This window comes from Myodes glareolus, chromosome X (genome assembly GCF_982192425.1).
Source record: "Myodes glareolus chromosome X, mMyoGla1.1, whole genome shotgun sequence".
In the NCBI taxonomy this organism is placed as follows: Eukaryota; Metazoa; Chordata; class Mammalia; order Rodentia; family Cricetidae; genus Myodes; species Myodes glareolus.
In genome coordinates, this window is record NC_142053.1 from 13,076,450 (window position 1) to 13,089,551 (window position 13,102).

Sequence of the window (13,102 nt, forward strand, 5' to 3'; positions counted from 1 at the left end):
TGTAGTTCTCTTTCTTGGTTTTGTCTTTATGTGGTTTTGGTATCAGGGTAACTGTAGCTTCACAAAAAGAGTTTGGCAATGACTCTTCTGTTTCTATATTGTGAAATACCTTAAGGAGTATAGGTATCAGCTATTCTTGGAAGTTGTGGTAGAATTCTGCATTGAAACCATCTGGCCCTGGGCTTTTTTTGGTTGGGAGGTTTTTGATAACAGCTTCTAATTCTTTGTGACTAACAGGTCTATTTAGATTGTTCACCTGTTCTTGATTTAACTTTGGTAAATGGTATTTATCTAAAAACCAATCCATTTCTTGTACATTTTTTTAACCCCGTGAAGCTGTGCTACTTTGCCTGTCTAATACACCAGATGGGTCTAGTAAAGAGATGAACAGCCTATAACTAGGCAGGAGAGAGAAATAGTTGGGGCTGCCAGGCAGGAATAATAAATAGAAGAACAAGAAGGAAGAGAAGTAAGAAAAAAGAAAGAGAGAAGGACACCTGGGACCAGCTACCCAGTCTCAAAGCCAGACATGGAGTAAGAAGGAAAGGAAGGCATTTCGAATACAGAAAGATAAAATCACGGAGACAAAAGGTAGAAGGGATAATTTCATTTAAGCAAAACTGGCTAGAAATAAACTAAGCTAAGGCCAGGCATTCATAATAAGAACAAGTCTCCATGCATTTATCTGGGAGTCAGGTAGTGGGCCCCCAAAAAGTAAAGAGTAAAAAAAAGTACAAAATAAAACTTCTTTTATTCTGACTACCTTTCATGGTGCATGAGATGCTATGCAGGGTTCTGGGAGAGAAGAGACATAAATGGTATATAGATTTTTAAAATCTACTTATCACTGAATACTGAGTAAACAGTCAAGAGACTCAGAAAGTGTACTTTTCATTTCCTTCTGCTATTAAATGTCCATACTCTTAATGCTGTGGAAATAGTTCTGGGCCTTACATAAGATATATATAGTTTCAATTGTTCACTGTCTCTCTAGTACATACAGAAAAATTGAAGCTAATAACTTGGTAGAAAGAAATAACTTAAGTTATTAGCTTCAATTTTTCTGTATGTACTAGAGTTATAATATATAATCCAAAGAGCTATTTTGAGGAGTAAAATGAGGTAAAGAACTTTTTTTGATTTTAAACATCAATTTTTTTATTCATTTGTACAACTACAATCTTCATTTAAATTGGTCATTGCATCATATGTCTTTCCAACAATACATTTTAATCTTACACATGTATAAACACATGTTGAATTATATTTTTAATTTGTTTTTGTAGTTTCTTTTTTTTTCAAATATTTGTGTTTCCTTCCTCATTCATTATTTTTCTAGTGATCATGATCAAAAACAATTTCTCTACAATAGATACCTTTTGCTTTCATATCATATGTGGCTTTTCTTACTTTTCTCCTTACATACATTCTTAAGTCTTATTAGTTCTACTTAATTATCATATTGAAGAGAGATAATAATTAAAATAAACAGTAACACATATAGTAAGACACTGAAATTCCTTTCATAGTATATAAAATATTTTAGTGTTGCTCACTGAGCCAAGAAAACAGGACACACAGAAACTAAAGCAGCAAGCACAGGGCCTACAAGAGTCTGCACCAAATTCTCTGCATGTATGTTTTGACTGTTAGCTGGATTATTTGGGGACTTCTAACTGGGAAGGAGTGCATCTCTAATTCTTTTGCCTGCTCTTGGAACTCTTACTACTATTGGATTGTCTTGTCCAGCATTGGTATGAGGGCTTTTGCTATGTCATATTGTATCTTGGTTGGTCTTATTTAGCAGTTGTCTATGTAGACAGAGGTTTCTGTCCTCCCTGATCCTACAGTCATTCAGCCACAAAGAAACACACAGAGGTCTACATTAATTATAAACTGGTGGACCTATTATCTCAGGTTTCTTATTAACTCTTACATTCTACATTAACCCATAATTCTTGTCTGTGTTAACCACGTGGATTGGTACTTTTATCAGTAAGGCATTCCCATCTTGCTTTCTCAGCATCTGGCTTCTGTCATGAGTGAAGACTGCCTCTTTCCTCTTCGAAGAATTTTCCTGTCCTTGTTTCCCCATCTATACTTCCTGCTTTGTTGTCCTGCCTATACTTCCTTCCTGGATACTGGTCAATCAGTGTTTTATTAAACTAATACAAGTGGCAAATCTTTACAGGATACAAGATCATTGTCCCACAACATGTCTCTTAAAGGTCTACTCTTTTCAGAAACAGAGAGGAAGTGGATCTGGGGAAAGGGGAGATGTAAGGAAGCTGGGAGGATAGAGGGAGAGGAAACTGTGCTTTGGATGTCTTGTATGAAAGAAGAAAATATATTCAATACAAAATTAAATTGAAACAACACAATATTTTGACTCTGAAATAATAAAGATTGACTATACTTAGAACATCACAATTATTATCATGGTACTATCATCACCTGGGTTTCTTTAGATTAATTTCTGACATATATGCTATTTTAAAAGACACATTTTAAACTGTATATAAAACTAATCAGTGGATTTTCCAAAGATGAATGTGAAAATATTAGAACCTAATTGCCTGAGAATGGTAGCATGAGGAGCACTTTATTAAGTCCTTCATATTTAGAATTTTCAATTAAACACTATCTAGATTCTATGAGTGTTTCAAATATGAGAAAGCAGACTCAGAGAGTTTCATGTAAATCATCCAAAGTCACATAACAAATGCATAGAAGGATTTTTAGAATATTTCAAGGTGTAGTCCTCTTCATCCTATCATTTAATGTTCTTTTCTTACTAATTAGATCACTCAGTGAAAAAGTCCAAAATTAATTGTTATTTTTTAAAGAAGGTAGCCTGAGTATCTCTTTTCTGTGATATGTGAACTATTGGTAATAAACTGACTTTTATCCTTGCTGTATAAAAATTGCTATGGACCATAGAATTACGTAGTTAAAGATCAGCAGGTACTCCAGGGGTCTTCCCACCAGAGATACATATCTCATGGAGATAGGCATTATTTTGCAAGGCTATAAGGGATATTGTCACCAGAGATGCACATCTGATGGAGATACTTTATTTATCAGGACAATAAGGTATCCTGCCTTCTGAACATGTTAACAGTCCTGATTGCAGATTCCTTGTGTGAAGATCTCTTTCCTTCACAATACAGCTTGGGAATTCTTCCCACAGCACTACGGAGTGTCAATTGTTTACTGGGAACAATTTTCCCTATGCATTGTTATATTGAAAGACTCCACCCAGCAATGTGTGGTTTTCACAACAAATTAATCACAGTCAATACCTTTTCTTTCTCAATCAGGTCTTTATATAAACTTAAAAGTCTACCCTCATGAAATACCTTCCTTGGCAGACAGTTGGTCAGTGTTAGTGTTGAAGCAAAGAGCCCTTTATTGAGACCTCCACAGATGCCCAAGGACAAAAATTATGGCATGTCTGAAGTTGCTGAACCAAAGCTCTCACAGAGATATAGAACAAGAGTGTACTAAATTCACTCTGCCATCGTATAGGAAAGTGCTATTACAAGCTAACTTCAAATTAAACTTAAAGCATGCCTATCCTTTGCTTGCCAGTCAGATAACTAAACACCTATGTCTCAAAAACTTATCTCACTCTACCCCCCCCCCCCACCCTCTGGTCACAGTCACACTTCTGTTTTCTTGGACACTTATATTGCCATAGCAATGGGTCTGCCCTAAGCACTTAGCCTAGGAATGTGCTTCTGACCAATAAAAAGTTACCTCTGTAACTCTTATCTTTTACTTTAGACCTCTGGGTAAAGAGAAATTTTTAAAGACTAGTCTAGAGAGTTAGTAGTTGGAGGGAGAAATTGGGAAGAAATTAGCATAAATGTAAAAAATAAAAACGTAGGAAAATTATGGAGAAGAAAGAGGAGAAGGAGAAGCAGAAGAAGAAGAGGTAGAGGAGGAAGAAGGAGATGGAGGAGGAGGAAGAGGAGGAGGAACAAAAGAAAGGGGAGGAGGAGGAAGAGAAGAAACTGGAATAATAAGAAGTTGGAAGAAGAAGTTAGTAGGAATTAGAAGTAGGGCACGGTTAGTACAATAGAAATAGAACATTAAGGAGCACATGAATAAAAAGAACATGTGTGAGTAGATTCTTTTTCTATAGCCTTCAGACCTTGGTTCTTTTGCTTATTGTAACACCTTTTTAAATCCCTGAGTGAAGACTTTTAAGGCTGGCCCTTGAAAGCTTTCAATACAAAATGGCTCTTAAATCATCTATTATCTTCTTTTGTAATGACTAGATTGAACTTTGGAGTTTTACCTCAAAGGTTTCAAAAGGGAGACGAGTAAAGAGTTTATGCTCTGCTCTAATTTTTCTTTCAATCTGTTTATTTATTTATTTTATTTATTTTATATTGTGACTGAAGCTTCCCCTCCCTCATGTCCTCCCATTTTCTCCCCCACCTCTTCTCTGTCCCCCACATCTACTCCTACTCTGTTTCTATTCAGAAAGGAGCAGGCCTTCTATGGGCATCAACAAAACTTGGCATATCAAGATGAGGTAGGACTAAGATCCTTTCTTTCTATTAAGGCTGGGCAAGGCAACCCAGTAGGAGGAATGGGGTTCCAAAAGATAGAAAAAGAGTTAGATCCAGGCCCTTGTTGTGGAACATTACTTTTAGATGTGTTACTTCTATTTATGTTGTGAAACATTTGCTTTAATGATGCAAAGATGTGCTGATTTTTTTTATGTTGGATCTATTTAACTCTGTGAAGCAGTATTATTTTGCCTGTCTAAAATATCTTATTGGTCTAATAAAGAACTGAATTACCAATAGTAAAACAAGAAAAAGGACAGTTTGTATTGGCAGGCAGACAGAATAAACAGAAGGAAATATCTGGGAGAAAGGAAAGAAGAGCAGGAACACATAGCAGAGGTCGCTAGGGATCAGTCACCCAGGAAGCCAGCTAGCCATGGATTAATAGTGAAAGTAAGGCATACAGAAGAAATTGAAAGAAAAAAATCCCAGAGGCAAAAGGTATATTGTTAATTTAAGTCAAGAAAATTTAGCAAGAAATTAGTTAAGGCCAGGCATTTATAACTAAGAATAAGCTTCTTTGTGCCATCTATTTGGAGGCTAGATTATGGACCCCTCAAATAACAAAGACAATAAACAAATTAAAGAGATAAAAAAAACAGCAGTCCCTGCTCCAGTGGTTAGAAATCACACAAGTAGACTAAGCTACACATCAGTCACAAACATGTAGAGGACATAAGTCAGTCCCATTCAGGCTCCCTTGTGTCCATTCAGAGTCTGTGAGATCCTATGCGTCAGGTTAGTTGATTCTGTGAGGTTTTTGTCATGTCCTCGATTCTTCCGGCTTATACAAACTTTTCTCAGTCTCTTTAGAAGAATTCCCTCTTCTTGGTCAAATGTTTTACTGTCGATCTCTGCATCTGTTTTCATGTGTTACTGCATGACAATTGGGGTCATCACCAATCTGATCACAGGAGATGGCAAGTTCAGGTTATGTATCCACTATTGGTAGGAATCTTAGCTGTAGACATCCTTGTAGATATGTGGGAGTGTCCCTTGCATCAGGTTATTATCTGAACTCAAGATACATCTCCCTTTCCAGTCTCCTTCAGTATTCTCCCTACAGTCTACTACCCAACTGTTCCCTAGAGTTCCCATGCCCACCCACCCACAGTCCACTCAGGAGATCTTTTCTATTTTCTTTCCCAGGGAGAACTGAAAGTATCTCCTTGGGCCCTCCCTGTTACGTTGACGCTCTGGGTCTGCGGATTGTAACATGATTATCATTTACTTTATAGCTTATGCTCTTTTTAGTGGAGAAAATGGTGATGTTCAAGGATCCAGCAATTTATATGATTAAGTTGCCTAATAAATTTAAAATAAAATTTTCTTCAGATTTCTTGAAACTGCAGCTGCAATTTTCTGTTTTTAAAATTCTAATTTCCTATATTAATATTTCTTTTAAACATACATGTTGTCATTGGTGGGTTCACAATACTAACTAGTAAAATAAAAAGATTAGAGGATGATGTAGTAAAGTAGCATGCATGTGGAAATAACAGTCAAGAGAAAAGGATGCATGTAATTAGTAGATCTATTTAACTAGGTGAGAGTATTAAGCTCTCCCCTAGAACCTAGGATCTATTGAACCTATGGTTTTCAGCCCAGTTCCTGATATCAGGTATGAGATCTATCTTTTAGAGTGGTCTTTAAATCCAACCAGATAGTAGTTGGTTATTTCTATAATATTTAAGACACTTTTATTCCAGTGGGCATACTTTGACAGGCCAGTTGTTACTGTAGCTCTTAGAGTTAATAGTTGGTAATGCAACTGATTACTTTTCTTTCTGAGTGTACAAAGAACCTCCTAATCACTATGACATCTAGCCAGCAGATATGTAAATAAGTTCATTTCTTTACATTCATAAGTTCATTTGATGCAGGAGAATTGTCTGTATTCTGTCAATCACATTTTAATAAAATGCTGATTGGCCAGGCAGGCAGTACAGGCGGGAAAACCAGACAGGAAGTAGAGGTGATGCAATGAGAACAGGAGAATTCTGGGAAGCAGGGAGGTTCCTCTGCCACTCCTGCACAGACCACTGAAGAGGCAGCATGTAACTTGCCCAGCTGAGAAAGGTACGGAGTTGTTATGGCTAACATAGATGAGAATAATGGGTTAATATAAGTTATAAGAGTTAATAAGAAGCCTGACCTAATGGGCCAATCAGCTTTATAACTTATAGAGATCTCTGTGTGATTGATTTTCGTTGGAACTTGCCGGTTGTGGGGTACTGGGTGGGACAGATACCCCAACAAGCCGGCCCTCTTGTTACATTCATTGATCTCTTAACTCTAATCAGTGAAGTTGCTTTGTGTAATATATAGCAATCATTAAAGTGTCCCACAGCAAGTCAAGGTGCAGAGAATAAAATCCTGAGTTCAGGCATCGCTAAATTGAACATCTGTCTCAAGGACTATCATGGTAGAATGGGCTTGAAGAAAGGTTATAAGAGACAGAGATAATGAGCATCTACCTTACAACAGTATTTACCAGACATGTATAGGCACATGAATTTGAACACTTGAGCACCAGTTGATTATGTTGTATAGGGAAGTTTAGGAAGTGCCACCTTGCTAGTGGAAGTATGTCACTGGAATCTGGCCTTGGGAATTTTAAAGGTTCACATTTCCATTTCACTTTCTCTGCTTCAAGTTTGTAGCAATAAGTGAATTCTCAGCTTTCTACTCCAACTGCACTGCCATACCTGCACTTGATACCATGATTTCCTACCATAATGGACAGTATCTTTCAGTAGATGATCCTTCACCAATATACATATTGATATCATTTGTTAGAGTTAGTGTACTTTAAAAGGAGCACATAGAAGCTGGAGATAACTCCATGGGTAGAGTACATACTGTTCTTAGAAAGGACATAAATTTAGTTCCAGACACTGATGCCAAGCTCAAAGGCATTCTCTCTTCTCCACATGCATATGTACTACAGTCACATACTCCCATAGACATACACATCAGTGCATTAAATTAAAATATTTAAAATAAAAGAGCCCATGAAGTTGGGAGACATAATGTTGTGGAATATAGTGAAAAAATTAGAGAAGAAGTAGGGGTCAATTTTATCAAACACATCATATACACATATAAAATTCTCAAACAACAAAAGATATTCTAAAAAAATCTTATAAAGGTAATAAAAATGACATTAATTTTTAATTTAATTTGAATTAATTTTAATAAAAGATTTATTTTTATTTAATATGTATAAGTGTTTGCCTGAATATAAGTGTGTGTGTGTGTGTGTGTTCTCAATGTATGCTTGGTGTTTGAGAAGACAAGGACATGGAGTTCCCTGGAAATGGAGTCACAGTGTGGGTTTTGAAAACTGAACTTAAGTCCTCTGTAGGAGTATCAAGTTATCTTACTTGCCAAGTGATCTCTCTAGTTCTTTGAATGGTATTAAAAAGGATACCTTCTGAAAATATTAACAGTCATATTCTACTGTTTTTTCATGGAAGTCCCTTTGATTTCCTAAAAGAAAAGGACAGGGACAAGCCTAATCCTGTTTATACTGAATGGATGGCTGCTTACATGTGAAATTGAATCATTTTATTTTGAAGTCATTGTTCTTGCTTCATTGTTAAACACTATGAGCCTAAACTATGCATACAAACCTTTTTTTTTTGCTTTTATTTCCCTTTTATAGCTAAGCATATGGACATAGTGATTGTATTTAGGCCTGTTTGTCTTCTACAACTAATTAATAACCACCTCAGTATAACTAAATGATCAATTGATTGGAGCTATTGAGCATTACAAGCCTCAATATGTTATGTGCTCTCACAGGATAGGGGAAGCGTACAATTGTGGGGGGCCACAGCCACATTCTCCATCATCAAGATGGCGCTGACATCCGGCTTCACCGCCAGGTGAACGCACACGTGTTGGTAATTTTCCATTACTGTCCCTGCCTACTCCCGAGGCATCACCTGGGACTGGGAGCAGCAGACCAATCCAAGAGTGACACGTCCAAAGCAGGGTCTGTTTCCTATATAAGGGATGGGTTCCATCATATCTGGGTCTCTGCCATGTTGGCTGATGCTCGCTCTCCCAAGGGGCATTAAAGCTATTTCTGCAGTAGGATCCTGTGTCCCGCGTGGTTCTTGCAGGCGAGGCCGAGTGCAGGACATACAATTGTTTCTCAATTCTAAACATCTAATACCTTGTTTCTCCTTTACTATAAAAACTTGCTATGTGCTTATGGAGAGCTTATAAATAATGAATCTAAGTAAATATACATAATAGTACAAGAAAGTATATTACATTGGAATATCAAAGATCATTTTTATTAAACTAAAGAATAATTGTCTTTCTGATAATATATATTCTAAATTGAAGCAGAAGAAAGGTTAATTTTGTCAGATTATTGTACTACATTGCATGATGATAGATTATAATTATGATAATGAGAAAAGACACACCAACAAAAACATATGGTGCCATAATCATAGACAAATATAAAATAAAATAGAATCAATACACTTTGACTAGAGTCTTAATTGTCCCAAATAGTTGTATTTATTGAATAATAGACTTCAGTACTCAAAAAGTACTGGCTGTGGTATGAAAACAAAGTCAAGCAAAAAATGCAAACACTGTTACTGAATTGTATTTACAAAATTCAGAATTCAACTTTACCTAGGTTCATTACACAAAGATTTGATTCTAGGGTGTTAGTTTGACCATAGAAACCACTAAAAAGAAGTTTATTTTTAAAGCTTCTATTGTACAGCACACAGAAATTTTCGCTATGGTTAAGCATGGGTAGATGAGCAACCATAGAGCATATGCAGAGTACTATTGTGTATAAATTTGCTTACATTATCTTCCTGAACTGTGGACAATATAGAAAGCTGTTTCAATATAGTCATGTAGATATAATGAAGTTGCTGGGTAAGACAAGTGTTCTACAAAGTCTCATCAGACATAAATTTTGCCTTCATCTAGGACCTCATAATGTTTAGAATAGTGATATGAACAATTTTGTTGTATAAAAGCCATTCATTCTATGACATGTTTTTGTATTTATTTATTAAAAATTTCCACCTCCTCCCTGCCTCCTTTTTCATTCCCCCTCCCCATCTCCTCCTCCCTCTCTAGTCCTAACAGCAGTCAGTGTTCCCTGCCCCGTGGGAAGAGTGACAAGTTTTTTTTACATCAGCCAAAATAATTAAGGCATTTTGAGACTGTGTTTTATACTGTAACTCCTAGGCAAATCTATACCAATTCTTTTCAATAATATAGTTTCATATGATATAATACATATTTTTATAGCTTCATTGATGCTTTCTTCCTACAAAATTTGATAAATTCATGGTAAAGTATCTTGACTTTAGTGAAATGTTTTATTTTTTAAATCATTCTCATTTTAATTATTTGGAGAGAAATTTACTATAAAATATCCCTACTTCCCTTCCCTCCAAGAGTTGACTCAGTGGTTATGGGTACTTGCTCTCTCAGAAAACTTGGGTTTTATTCACATGTACCAGAATTAAACTTCTAGAACCCACATCAGGCAGTTCAACAAGGCCTGTAACTCTACATCCAAGGGATTAAAAGCCCTCTTGTAGCCTCCTCAAACAACTACACACAGGTAGTACACCATACACATAGACACACACACAGTTACATGCATGTGAACGTAATACATCTTTAAATTTTTATTACATGCATTCTTCATAAATTATAAAGTATTACATAGATTTACTTTTATGTTTTTAATTAATTAAACACAATCCCTAATGTTAGGAATATTTCCTAATGTGAGCTCTCTGCTGATGCAAAAATCTCAATCAAGCCAAATCACAATAAGCTGAGTTAAAAGATATCCAGTTTTAATGGGGCTCCTGTCCTCTCGGACTTTTTCCTTTTCTTACATTTGTATTTCTTAATTTTACTTTTTCTCCATGGCTGGCTGGGTAGCTGGTTCCTGATGTTCTCCTCCTCTTCTTGATTTTCTGCTCTTTTTGTTGTTCCTTCTGTTGGTATTCTTTGTTTGCCAGCCCTGCCTATTTTCGCTCATACCTTGCTAATGGCCATTCCACTGTTTATTAGACCTCCTGGCATTTTAAACAGTCAAAGAATTACAGTTTCACAGAGTTAAACAAATTCAGCAAAATCAAAAGCAACATATCTTACAATAGTATTCCCCAACACAACTGCCATTTTACTAAGCCAGCATACTTCCTAATTTCATTTTAAAACATATTGTTTTACCCATATATGCTCATATGTAACAAGACTCATCAACTAAAATTATTTTTGCAATAGACAGAGAACATTATAGAAAAATTCAACAGATTAAAATGCAAAAATCAATTAATAATGGAGTGCTCAGCCTCACCTGATACGTTTACAAACTACTCTTGCACCTAATATTCAGAGAAGATCACAGAAGATGGCTAGAAAGAGTGTGTATTGTAGAGTACTATGAAATCCACTATGAGAATATTCTTGTCTTAGTTTGAGATTCTATTTCTGTGATAAAACACCAAGACCAAAAGCAACTTTGTGAGGAAAGGAGTTAATTTGTTTTACATTTGTAGCCTATCATAAAGCAAAGTCCAGACAAGAAAATACAGGAACATGGTGCCAGGGATTGAAGCAGATGTCATGGAGATGTTCTACTTACTGGCCTGTTCTTTATGACTTGCTCAACCTGATTTCATAACAACCATATACCAACCACCTGTCCATGTCAGAAGCACCAACCATATTGGACTGAGCCCTTCTAAATTAGCCACTAATCAAGACATTCAAGACATTGTAGGCAAATCCCATGGAAGCATTTTCTCAATTAAGATTCTGTTTTCCCAAATGAGTATGGTTTTATGCAGGTTGACACAAATCACAATTCTAGAAGTGACAACAGAACTTCACACATAATAAATCAACACTATATCTGTCTAAACAATTTCTAAAGAAATTCAGCACCAATAGACAAGCTAACAGGGAAGGGGAAAACACATTTAATCTATCCACAGACAAATGATAAAACAAAACACTTAAGTACAAAATACTCAGAGCACGAGAAATATTCTTCAGAAAATATCCCCTCAATTATTTATTCAATACCAAGTATTTAGCCATGAAATTACAGACACACACATATGTATACATATATATGCATATATAAGTAAGATCTTATGAAATGAGAAATTTTTTCTCCTTTTTTATTAAGAAATCTTTATACAATCTTTTCTCATTTTACATAGGTATTTAAACTCCCCTCCTCCTGCTTCAGTCTTCCATCTAAACCCCATCCTCTCCTCTAAAATAGTAAGGCTTCCCATGGGGAGTCAAAAAACTCTGACACTTCAGTTTGAGGTACGACCAAGGCCATTGCCCCTATACCTAGGCTGAACAAGGTGTCCGTACAAAGAGAATGTGCTCTTATATATCAGTTCAAGCTCTAGGGATAAATTTTGGTCCCACTGTCAGTGGCCCCAAATACTACTCAAGGCTCACAACAGTCCCCCATGTCCAGTGAGCCTAGTTTGGTCCTATGCAGGTTTCCCCACTATCAGTCCAGAGTCAGTGACTTCTCACTAGCTCAGGTCAGCTGTTTCTGTGGGTATCACCATCATGGTCATGACACCAGTCTGTTTACAGGGGAAGGCGAGTTTAAGAGTCCTCTCCACTGTTGCTTAGAGTCTTAACTGGGGTCATCCTTGTGGATTTCTAGAAATTTCCCTAGTGTCATGTTTTGCATTAGCCCTTTAATGGTTCCCTCAATCAACATATCTCCTTTTTCTCCCTTACTGTCTTTCCCCCTTCCTGAGCATCCAGTTCCCTCATGTTCTCCTCCTCCTTCTTCTTCTCCCCTCCTCCCATTCCACCCCTCCTTTCTCTTCCACTTCATAATTTTATCAGGAGGTCTTGTCTGTTTCTCCTTCCTTGGGGAATCTATATGTTTCTCTCTTAGGGCTAACATAAATCCAGCCACACTGAACCTCTCTGAAGAGAAAGTGGAAAGCAGCCTTGAATACATGGTCACAGGAGACCACTTCCCAAATATACCAGTAGCACAGTAACTGAGGGCAACAATGAATAAATGGGACCTCCTGAAACTGAGAAGCTTCTATAAAGCAAAGGATGCTGTCAAAAAGACAAAATGACAGTCTACTAAATGAGAAAAGTTCTTCACTAACTTCACATTGGACAGAGGACTGATCCCCAAAATATATAAGAACTCAAGAAACTAGACATCAAATTACCAAATTATCCAATCAAAAATTGAGTACAGATCTGAACAGAGAATTCTCATTAGAAAAAAACGCAAATGGGCAAAGAACACATAAAGAATTTCTCAACACCCTTATCCATCAGGGAAATATAAATCAAGCTGACTCTGAGATGCCATCTAACACTGGTCAGAATTGATAATATCAAAACCATCAATGATAGTTTATGTTGGAGAGAATGTGGAGTAAGGGGATAACTCTTCCATTGCCGGTGAGAGTGAAACCTTGTACAGATAATTTGGAAATCAATGTGGTGGT